The sequence below is a fragment of the Apodemus sylvaticus genome, chromosome 2 (assembly GCF_947179515.1).
Source record: "Apodemus sylvaticus chromosome 2, mApoSyl1.1, whole genome shotgun sequence".
In the NCBI taxonomy this organism is placed as follows: domain Eukaryota; kingdom Metazoa; phylum Chordata; class Mammalia; order Rodentia; family Muridae; genus Apodemus; species Apodemus sylvaticus.
In genome coordinates this window covers 160619746-160632438 of record NC_067473.1, presented here as the reverse complement: position 1 = coordinate 160632438, position 12693 = coordinate 160619746, and positions in this window count along the sequence as shown.

Sequence of the window (12693 nt, the reverse complement as noted above, 5' to 3'; positions counted from 1 at the left end):
CATGAGATTCATAGGGGTTTTTTTTTTTGTTGTTTTGTTTTGTTTTGTTTTTTAATTTTCAAATTCTGTGAAAACTGTCCTGGAATTTTGACAAGGATTGCATTGAATCTGTAGGTAGCTTTTGGTAATATTGCTAACTGGTCAATCCAGGAGCATGGAAGGGGTTTTCATTGTAAAACGTCCTCCTCAATTTCCTTTCCAATGTCTTAAAGTTTTTCTTATAAAGGTTTTCACCTCTTGTAATTGAATCTTTTAAATTGGTAACACAGCTCATGTCCCAAGCAGATATATAGGTTTCGATTTTCATTCCAATTACCGCCCTTCGGGTCCTACCCCTGACCTCAGTGTGGCTCATTGTATTCCTCCAAAGTTTTTCGATGTATACAAAAGTAAAGAGCACTATAAAACCCCTCCTCCACCCCCAGGAGCTGGAGAGAGGCTAGTGGTAAAGAGTACACTGTGCTTTTGCAGAGAACCTGGGTTTGCTTCCCAGTGCTCATGTGGTATCTCAGAACCGTTTGTAACTACAGTTCCAAGGACTCTGGCCCCCTCTTCTGGTCACTGCAGGTACCAGGACAGCGATGGTGTACATTTCATACATAAAGGCGAACACTCATAAATAAATCTTTTTAAAGCTTGCTTGCTTGATTCCTTTCTTCCTTACTTTCTTTATTTCTTCCTTCCTTCCTTCCTTCCTTTCTTCCTTTCTTTCAGAGCTGAGAGTATAACTCAGAGCTTGCCTTAGCACGTCCATGACTCTGGTTCAATCCTCACTTTGTAAAATACCAGATGTGGTTGTGTACACCTTTAATCCCAGCACTTGGATGCTGTATGGCCTGTGTAGCTTGGCCACAGAGCCCTGACTGGGGCGGTGAGGGAATGGAGAAAAAATATACACGAGGACAGAAAATCTGGGGTCAGGTGGGTTGTGTGTACTCTCTAAGGGAGCGGCACCAACTACCCGACAGCCCTGAACATAAGTGCATTTATTGTGTGCAGCACAGGGGACAGAGTTAGTCTCTGTAAGTGAGAGAAACCCTAGAAGAAGGCGCTGGGGTTGCTAGATTTCACACACACTGTCAACCATTCCAGTTCAGACCACAGGAGTTTTTGCCATCCCACCGAGTCTCTCCCCATCCCTTTACACTTCACTCAGGACTTCCCCGGCTCTCCACACTCCAGAGCAGAGACAGGCAGATCTCTGTGCATTCAAGACCAGCTTACTCCATGTAGAGAGTTCAAGGTCAGCCAGAGTTCTAAAGTGAGACTGTCTCAAAAAACAAAGAATGAACACACAGAAATACCTTTAAGGCTTAGTGGTTAGGAGCACTTGCTACTATTCCAGAGGACCTGAGTTAGAGCCCCAGCACCCACGTGGCAGCTCCCAATCGTCTGTGACTCCGGTTCTAGGTGACCCTCTTTGGACGTCTTTTGGCACCACGTACACATGTGGTGTGCATATACATATTTATGCAAAATACTCATGCACATAAAATAAAAATAAAGCTAACAAAACAAAACACAGATGTCAAAAATAGTAATAAAAAATCTCTTTTCTCTTTCTTCCTCTCTCTATTTTACAGATAAAGCTAGGTGTCGCAGGATCTTCCTTGTCCAGTTACATTAGGGCAGCAGGAAGCCTGTGACTGGACAGGGAAAAGGAGGCAGAAATAAGAGTGACAGAGACAAAGAACATCTCAGGGGAGAAGGAGAAGGCCTGGATGGCGGCAGACATGAACCAGCACAGCTTTAACTAGCTACAGGTAGTTATGATATCATAAGGTTAGAATAATGGGATAAAGCTTTTATCATTATCAATTGGTTCTGAAATGATTGTATTGACATTTTGTAAATTGAGAATTTATTGATACATAAATCTGATTGATTAATTATAAGCTTTCAGAGTTTTGATTCTACTGGGTGAATGGGTATTGTGACAGCTGACTGTGGGGTGGACGGTCATTGTGTGGGACTGGCAGCAGCAATCCGCCAAGGGACTCAGGAGCTCCAGCCCAGAGAGACTCACTTGGCTGGAGCCGTGTGGTCCACCGCTTGCTGGCGGTAGTATTGGAAGCCTGCAGGTCCATTTTTTAATATTTCCCACAACACCTAGGGGCCTCACACACGCTAAGTGTTCTTTCACCAAACTATATTACAGGCCCTGAAGTGTAAATGCTCTTTAAAATGTTGTATACACTTCTGTGTTAGATGTGGTGTTCATGTCGCAGACCACATATGGAAGTTCTAAGACATCCTCCCTCTCCCCTTTAACCATACGGAGCCAAGAGACCCAACTAAGGTCATCAGGATCTTACCTGATGAGTCAGTGTGTAGGTCGCACTCTTTTTAAAAGACATATTTACTATTTATTTTCTATGTATGGGTGTTTAGCCTGCATTTTAGTGTACTGCACCTATGCAGTATGCTCCAGGCCAGAAGAGGGTGTCCAGTCCTGTGGAACTGTAGTTACAGACAGTTGTGAGCTACATGTGGGCTCTGGGAATGGATCTAGGCCCTGTGGAAGAGTAGCCAGTAGGCCTTACAGCCGAACCATCGCTCCAGTCTTTATTGCTCCTTTTTTTACTTTGCTGTGGGTCTTTGAGATCTTCCTATATTATATATATAGGAAGATAGAAATTACTGGTCCTTTTACATAGGCATAGAATTCTGATGCATGCACACCATCTCAGTATCTCTTGAATCCATTCTTAGGCAGGCTTCTACCCTAACTAACTTCCTGAAATCTCTCCTGTGAACACTGCCTAAGATCTCCATGTTTCCGGGCTGGAGAGATGGCTCAGTGGTTAAGAGCACCGACTGCTCTTTCAAAGATCCTGAGTTCAATTCCCAGCAACCACATGGTGGCTAACAAACATCTGTAATAGGATCCTGTGCTCTCTTCTGGTGTATTTGAAGACAGCTACAGTGTACTCATATACACAAAATAAATAATTCTTTAAAAAAAAAAATCTCCATGTTTCCAAACCCAAGGGTCAGTTACCAGGGTAATGTTTTTTCCTTCCTTCCTTCCTTTTTTTTCTTTTTAAAAAGACTTGTTTATTTAATGTATATGAGTACATAGTAGCTGTCTTCAGTCACACCAGAAGAGAGGGCACCAGATCTCATTACAGATGGTTGGGAGCCACCATGTAGTTGCTGGGAATTGAACTCAGGACCTCTGGCAGAGCAGTCAGTGCTCTGAACTGCTGAGCCATCTCTCCAGCCTCAGCGGAGAAATTTCTTTACCTGATTTTGTTGTTGTTGGTGGTGGTGGTGGTTTGGTTTGGTTTGGTTTGGTTTGGTTTGGGTTGGGTTGGGTTGGGTTGGGTTGGGTTGGGTTGGGTTGGGTTTTTCAAGACAGGATTTCTCTATGTAACAGGCCTGGCTTTCCTGGAACTTTTTTTTTTGTAGAACAGGCTGGCCTTGAACTCACAAAGATCTGCCTTCCTCTGCTTGCTGAGTCCTGAGATTAAGCCACCATAATGGCTTTCTGCCTGAAGTTTCTGACACTCTGCTGTTCTGGTTGCTCGCACCCCGTCCATCCTATGAGGTCTCATCGCCCTGATGAGCCCTGATGGTCCCTGTCTCCCATCAGATGTCTCTGTCTGTGTCAGGCTCATTCCCCCAGAAGGTCCTTTAGTTCCTAGGCACTAAGTACAACATTTTCCTCATAGCTTCCTAGTCTTACTCCCAGCTCTGTCGTTTGGCTTCAGCGAGTCTGTCTATCTTCTTGTCCCTCTTTAAACACTTTCTCTTTAAAAAGTTGTTTTTATTATTTTAAATTGTAAACTTAATTACCAGCATGGAGCTGGTAGTAGTATCAAATCTCTTTAATCAGAGGCGGAAGGACCCTTGTGAATTCAAGGCCAGCCTGGTTTACAGAGCAAGTTCTAGAACAGCCAGGAGAGAGAAAGAGACAAAGAGAAACCTTGTCTCAAAAAGGTGGGGGAAGGGCAGGGGGCTAAGACAAGGACAAAAATGTTGAAGTCTTTATTGTTAAGATTTAGCTTTTCTATAGCTGCCTCACATTTTTTCTTCAACCTTATTTTATGTAATGTATACATGGGAAAAGTTTTATGCGACAAAATTCACAGGATATAAAATTTACCATCCAATTTAAATCTACAGTTCCATGGTATTAAATACATTCATGGAGTGGGGATATTGTTCAGTTGGTAGAGTTCTTAGAACATATGAGACCCTGAATTCAATCACCAGCACCTCATAAATGGGGCTTGGCAGCACACACCTCTAGTCTTTGCAGGAGAAGCAGAGGTTCAAGGTCAGGACTGGAGAGTTAGGACAAGGTTTCCAGCAGAAGCAGCCCGAGGATCTGAGTTCAGTTCTCAGTAATGGCATAGAAAGCCAGTTGCAGAGGCAGAGACTGGGAGGATCTCTGGATCCTGCTCCAGGTTCCGTGAGAAACCCTGTCTCAAAAAATAAGATAGAGAGCAACTGAGGAAGTCACCGACAGACATTGACCTCTGGGCCTCACGTGCACATACGAACACAAACACGTCCACATGATATGCACGCAAACAAGTACATACACAGAGTTCCAGGCCAATCTAGGATAGGTGATATCCCAACATGAGCAGGGAGAAATGCATCCACGCCTCTCTATCATCTCCAGAACTTGTTTGTTTGTTTTTAGTACAGGGTCTTAGTGTGGTGGATGGGCCTGGCACTGTTTGTATTTTGATGCTAATTCCGCTCTGGGCTGTGGACAAGAAGCGAATCACATGTGACTTCTTGTGAACCACCCCCCTAATGAATAAAGGAGACAATCACTGCGCGAGGAGGAGGGACTTCCGGGTAGGATAAGGGAAGAGAGGAAGAGGAGAGAGGGGATTCTTTTTGGACTTGGATAGTGTAAGGACAAGGTGTAGCTAGTAGTGTCTCCCGGTTTATGGTGAATCCACTAGGATTTGCTACTGGAGAAATTAGATTTAATATGGTTTACAAGATTAGGATTCTATGCCCAGAGAGTGAGTTACCATTGTTTCTGAACTAAGTTTGTGTGGTGTTTTTCTTCTTGCGGCGACTCTACTGGGTTCCAGAGAGAGAGGTACTGTGGCAGAGTGTGGGTTTGCCTGATGTGCAACACAAAGGCCGTGGGGTTTTACAGCCTGGGACTGGAGTGGGAGCAATTATGGAGTTCTGATTCAGAGTCTCCATGAGATGAAAACAGGTCAGCAGAGGCAGAAAAGATCTCTGAGTTCAAGGCCACCCTGGTCTACACAGAGAGCTCTAGGACAGCCAGGGTTAGAGAGACCCTGTTTCAAAACACACACACATAATGTCAATATACAAGATGTGATTATATGTTAGGTATAAATAGGTCTTGTTTTCTAGTTGAGATGGGATCTCATGTAGCCCAGGCTGGCCTCTAACTTGCTACTTCAACACCGCAGCCTCTTTTCCCCACCTCCCTGGTACTGGGAAGTTAGGCAGACACTACCATCCTCAGCTCACAGCGTCTCTGCAAAAGAATAAAAGTGTAAATGTGCTGTCTGGTTTTACCTGTTGTTACATGAGGTCCGTAAACGTGACAGCTTACCTGGTCTCCAGCTGGTTTGCTTTCACTCAATATACCATGTTCAGGATCCACCCATGGTATTTCATGAAACCGGAGTTCTCACTAAGTAGACCAAGCTAGCCTTGACCTCAGAGACCATCTAGTTTCTCCCTCCCAAGTACTGCGATTAAATGTGTCCACCACCGTGCCCAGCCATTTTAGTTGTGTGTGTGTGTGTGTGTGTGTGTGTTGGTTTTTCGAGGTACAGTCTCTAGCCTTGGCTGTTCTGGAACTAACTCTAAAGACCTGGCTGGCCTCAAACTCACAGAGATCTACCTGCCTCAGCCTCCCAAGCACTGGGATCAAAGGTGTGCACTACCAACACTAGGCTGCCATCTTTAGTTTTTGAAGATGAGATCTTCACTGAACCTGGAGCTCACTGATTGGGCTAGACTAGCTGGCCAGCGATTCCCATTGTCTCTGTTTCCCCAGCGTGGGATTACAGGGCATGCGCCTCCTTGCCGGGCTATTGTACCTGGGTGATGAACAACCCAGCTCAGGTCCTCTCTTTGCTTGGCAAACACTTACTGAGGTGAGCCATTTTCCCGGTCCCTGTTTGTTTGTTTCTTGAGATAGGGTCTCAAATACTCAAGGTTGGCCAAGAATTCACTCTGTAGCTGAGGATGACCCTAACCTGCTCCTCCTATTCTGTTTCCTGAGAGCTGGGATTACTGGCATTGGGTACTGTGCTAGGTTTTGCTCAATGCCTAGGATAAACCCAGACCTGCATGCGTGCTGAGCCAGCCCTCTCCTGAACTGTGCTCCCTGCCCTCTTCTGAGCCATGCTCCCACCCCTCTCCTAACTGAGCCCTGTTCCCAGTCCCTAACAACTTCCTTTTGATACTGAACTTTCCTGATATGGGCTTGGACTGCTCCTCCCTTTATTCAGGCCTTCCTGGTTTTATTACAGTTTATTTATTTGCATTTATGCTCGTGTGCACACACATTTGTGAGTGACTGTGGAGTCCAGAAAGGGACATTAAAGCCCCCGGAGCTGTAGTTACGGGTAGTTGTGGATTCTGGGAACTGAACTCTGGGTTCCCAAGTGCAAGAGCAGGGAGCACTCCTAACACCTGGGCCGTCTCTCGGCCGCTTTCTAGGGTCTCTCTAGTGACTGTCAGTGAAGTATAATGTTTTTGCGTGTGGACAGGGTACATCTTCTGCTTTGTTTAACACTGAGTCCTAGTTTGATTTTGTTGTGATTTTTTTTTCTAGATTGCATTTTCGATGGTTTTGTTCGGTTGGTTTTGCTGATACATAGAAATACCGGTACTTTTCAATAAGATTTTAGAGCCAACAGCCCTGACAAACTGTCTAATAATTTTCTATACCTTTTTTTTTTTGCATTTTCCAAAAAAATAATTGTGCCATCAACCAAGAACAGTAGTTTGCTTTTTCCTTTCCAGTGCTACGTTCGGCTGTGTTGTTTCCTTTTGTCACGTGGGCCAGGACCTTTGGTACAACACTGAATACCAGTAGTGACAACTGTTTGCTGGCCGCTGCTCTTAGAGAAACGGCTTCCAGTATTTTCTCAGTGAAAATGGTATTTGCAGCATGATGGGCTGGATTCAATCCCCAACACCCCGAAAATAAAGGAAAAAGCAATCTTTTCTTTTTAAAAAAGATCCTTCTTACTAAATACCACTGGTTGGCGTGGAACGTATTATTTAGACCAGGCTGGGCTCAAACTCAGAGATCCCTCTGCTTCTGCCTCCTAAGTGCTGGGGTTGAAGATGTTCAGTACCATGACTGGCCCCAAACCAGCTAAGACTATATTGTGTAATCCTGTTAAACAAGATGTTATTTTTTAAACAAGATCTCATTTGGTTTTACCAATGAAGACTCGAGAGCCAGATGCTGGGGTGAAAGTGGGCTAGCTCAGAGAAGCAGAGAAAACACTTAGCTGACCGTCCTCCTCAGCTGTCACTGCAAAAGGAATGTCCCTTTCTCATGCCATCTCCAAAACGTCCTCCAAACTGAGTGTCCCTCCCTACTTCCTGTGTGTCTCTCTATCCATCCTCCTGACTCCCTTACTCTCTATGGTTTTTTTCTTAATAATCCTATGTTCACTTCCTGTCTACTGGTTGCTTGCTCTGCCTCTTGACCTATGACTGACTATCCCGTTTACAATATTCACGCAGAAAGCTCTCCGGTTAAAGTGCTTCCTAAGACTGAGCCACACCACAACTAAAATCAGGTTTGTCCAGTATATAACACAATCTCGGATTTCACAGTGTGATCAAATATCCTTCAACAAAAATACCCTTTACATAGGCCAGGCAGGCACAGTGGCAAATGTCTATAATCTCAGACTTGGGAGGGAGAAGCAGGAGGATGAAGAACTCTAGGTCATCAGCGATGTATAAAAGCTCAAGGCCAATCTAGACCACATGAAACCTTATCTCAAAAAAAAAATCAAATAAACAAGTAAATATAGCTTCTATAAATTAAGAAAGACTCTGAGGCTGGAGAGATGGCTCAGCAGTTAAGAGCACTGACTGCTCTTCCAGGGGTCCTGAATTCAATTCCCAGCAACCACATGGTGGCTCACAACCATCTATAATGGGATCTGATGCCCTCTTCTGGTGTGTCTGAAGACAGCTACATAAATAAGTCGTTTAAAAAAAAAAGACTCTTTTGTCTTTTCCTGATTTTTAACAATTTATGTTTATTTTTTATTTATGCGTACATGTGTGTGCCTGCATGAGTTTATGTTTGCAATGTGTATGCAGGGGCCTGCGAAAGTCAGAGGAGGCCATTGGATTCCTTGGAGCCGGCAGTCGTGAGCCCGCTGACACAGGTGCCTGGAGCCAAAATCTGGTCCTCTTGAAGGGCAGTCAGTGTTCTTAACTGCTGAGGAGCCTTTCCAGCCCTGAATTAAATGCTATTTAAAGCCTTTCTTATCTTGAAATGTAATAGACATTAATGTAAAGGTAGCAAAACATAAAATGCAATGAGTACTTACAGAGGGAATAGTTAGAAACTGAGTAACAGCATCCACACTGTGTAATCACCACATAAAATAGCCTTTTATGTAGATCAAAGACAATGTGTCCCTGCCCAATTATATGCTACTCATTTCTCATTCGTGAGAGGTAGTGTGGTGGTTTTTATAAAAATTACTTCTGGTGGTCCTGAGTTCAATTCCCAGCAACCACATGACTCACAACCATCTGTAATGGGATCTGACGATGCCCTCTTCTGGTGTGTCTGAAGACAACTACAGTGTACTTATATACATAAAATCAATCAATACATTTTTTTAAAAAAAAATCTCTCTCTCTCTCTCTCTCTCTCTCTCTCTCTCTCTCTCTCTCTCTCTCTCTCTCTTGCTCTCTGTTGTCCTGGGGATTTGACCTAGGGCCTCACATCCTGGCCGCATATTTTGTTACTCATATATGCTTCTGCTCCCCTATATGCATCTGTGGCTGCCAGAAATCCACCCTAGGTGTCATTCCTCAGGGCCTCCCACCTTGATTTGAGATGGGATCTCTCACTGGGTTGAGGCTGCTGGTCCTGCTAGCTCTAACTGGCCGGTGAGCTCCAGGGGTCCTCCTGTCTCCTTCCCTATCTCCAGAACTGGGATTCCAAGTGTGTGCTACTATGCCCAGCATTACTTTACATGGAACTGATAATCAATAAGGTCCTCGTGTGTGCATGCAAAGCACTTTACCCTCAGGGCCAGCCTCTCCCTAGCCCCCGACTCTTCTTCACATCGGTGCTCTTTCTTAGAAAGGCTCTCTTAGTCTCCTAAGTTGAAACTTAGGAGGCTCCTTAGTCTCCTAAGGTGAAACTCAAACCCTCATACCTAAGAGCCCCTTAGTTTAGTGCTGGGATTACCGTGTGCACCGCCAGACTGGGTTTATGCTGGGGAGTGATTCAGAGCTTTGTAAATATTAGGCAAGCGCTCTTACAGCTGACCCATATCCCCTTCTGGTGGCTTGTCTTTTGGTGAATGACTGTGGCCAAATGGATCTATCTTTTCGTCTTACAGATAGAATGAGCATTAAGTTCTTCTCACCTGGTTTATATCCCGGACTATAATCCAAAAGTAGAGGAAGAGATGGAGAGAGGTAAGGCAGGATGGTAGAGGTAACTTGCCTCGAAAGCAAAATTAAGTATGTCTCTGTCTTGAATTCATGGATATGTTCTTCTAGGTGATCTGCTAGTTTACTCCGTAGTGTCCTGGTGTCAGAGCGGTCCAAGGAGCGACCCGCGGTGAGCCATGCCTTGGAAGCAAGAGCCAGGGAAAAGGCAAAGTGTATTTTATTTTATTTGGGTTTTTCGAGACAGGGTTTCTCTGTGTAGCCCTGGCTGTCCTGGAACTCACTCTGTAGACCAGGCTGGCAAGGCAGAGCGACTTGTACTTCGGGCTCTCTTTGTGCCCTGGATTGTTCTTGGCACGATTGTGTGCCTTCTGTGACATACATTTACATTCAACTGATAAGACATGCTTTCTCAGCCGGGCAGTGGTGGCGCACGACTGTAATCCCAGCACTCTGGGAGGCAGAGGCAGGCGGATTTCTGAGTTCGAGGCCAGCCTGGTCTACAGAGTGAGTTCCAGGACAGCCAGGGCTACACAGAGAAACCCTGTCTCGACAAAACCAAATCCAAAAAAAAAAAAAGAAAGAAAGAAAAAGAAGACATGCTTTCTCTTGTTTGCTCTCAGAATGCGGAGGATTTGCTGAGTGCTGTTCTCAATGTGCCCTGAATATGGACACGGCCTCCTGCCTCGCTTCCCTGCTTTCCCAGATATGATCAATACTACGTGACAGGCGATTGTGTTGAAATTGGTCTGTCCTGAGGAAGCTCTAGTAAAGGGCTGCTGTTAATATTTTGTATGTGCTTACTGATGTTTGTTTACATGTTTTTCTGAACTCAACCAACCTTTCTTGGATAACTTTGTTATATTTGTGTATAAATATACACCGAAGCTGAAGTTAGATTGTCTACTGCACCAGTCTGTCCCAGACTTTCAGGTCCCCAGATCCCAGGCCCAGCAGTAAAGATTCAGTTTTATCTCTGTCTTCATATATATCCAGTTCTCAGTCAGTGAAATGTATATTCTTTCCTGATCCGAGGTACAGTCACAAATCAAGTTGCTTTTGTGTGTTTCTGGGCTATTATGGTCCAGTGGCCCATCTGTCTATATGTATATCAATACTATGCTTTTTTTGTATTGTAGACTGAATCTACGACCTCACGAATGTTAAGCATGTGCTCTAACATAGAACTATATCTATGGTCTTGTGTGAGTATATCTATCTATGGTCTTGTGTGAGTCATAATACATGTCTTGGTATCCGATAAAGCCAGTGTTTCTATCTTAGTCCTCTTTGGGAATATCTTCTTGGGAACCAGTGAGATGGCTGAAGGCCTGCTGATGAGAGTAATACACAGGGCACACATGGTGGAAGGGGAGAACCAACTCCTGAAGTTCGTCTAACCTAACACATGCACTGTGGTGCATATGTAGTCACACACACATAAATGGGTCTCTCTCTCTCTCTCTCTCTCTCACATACACACACACACACACACACACACACACACACGCACATCTGGCCTTCTCTATTTCCACATATCTTCTTTCTTTGGGTTTGAGACTGCATCTCACAATGTAACCTGCATTGGGGTTGAACTTATAACAATATTGCTTTGGCATCTTAAATGTTGGCATGAAAGGCATGAGCCATCATGTCTGGCTTCGAGACAGTCCTGATACAGTCAGTTTTTCACACTTTGGAATTTGGTTTGCAGATATTTTGCTGACAATTTCAATGTCAGGGTTTTTTTGTATTTTGTTTTTGTTTTTTAAGATTTCTGTTATGTATAAGTACACCATTGCTCTCTTCAGACACTCCAGAAGAGGGCATTGGACTCCATTACAGATGGTTGTGAGGCACCATGTGGTTGCTGGGAAATGAACTCTGGAAGAGCAGTTGGTGATCTTAACTGCTGAGTCATCTCTCCAGACCGCAGTGTCAGTTTGTGAAGCTGACCTATAGTTTCTCTTTTGCCTTTGACTGATTTTTACCAAAAACAGTTCTGGCCTCATAGCATAAGCATTCTTTCTGTTCCCATTTTCTGGAAATGTGTGAAATTTAAATGACTGGCACTCTGTCTTTTTAGTTACCAGCCTAGCCTTTGATGACTAAGCCATCTTTCTAGCCCATGAGGTACACTTTAAAAGCTTTGTACAACTTCAGGTTATTTTCATTTGCTCAATTTTTCTTCCCAAGAAAGGATCTTCTTATGTAGCCCAGACTAGCCTTAAACATGTGACCCTCTTTTAGCCTCCCAATGCTAGGAATTTTATATATATATATATATGCGACCACTCCTGGCTATAATATCATTTTCTTTCTTCCTTTCTCCCCGACCCCAACAAATGGTTCCTGTGTAGCTCTGACTGTCCTGTAACTCACCCTGTAGACTAGCTTGGCATTGAACTCACAGAGACCCCCTCCCTGCCTCTGCCTCCCTGGAGTACTGGGCATGTGCCATCATACCCAGCTTGTCATTTTCTTTTTAAGGCTAGGTATGGGTAGTACACCACACTCAAGAGGCAGAAGCAGGGAGATCTACGTCAGTTCCAGGCAAGCCTGGTCTACAGATTTGAGTTCCAGGACCTGGAAACCTGTTTCAAAACAGTTGAGAAATCCTGTAATAAAAAACAAAAGTGTTACGAGTTTTTTTTTCCAAGTGTAGATCACATGCAGTGCTCATGGAGGCCAGAAGAGAGCATCAGAACCCTCTGGAATTGTAGTTTGACAGTTGAGCCATTTTGTGGGTATTGGGAACAGAAGCCAGGATCCAGCCCCTATGATGTCACTGTTGAAACTCTTCATTTCTGGCTGGAGAGATGGCTCAGTGCTTACAAGCACTGACTGTTCTTACAGAGGTCCTGAGTTCAAATCCCAGCAACAACATGGTAGCTCACAACCATTCGTAACAAGATCTAACGCCCTCTTCTGGAGTGTCTGAAGACAACTACAGTGTGCTTATAATAAATAAATAAATAAATCTCAAAACAAAACAAAACAAAAAAAACCCCCAAAACTCTTCCCTCAGGCCTTGCAAATCGAATCCACTTGCAAATAATGTTCTCTCAG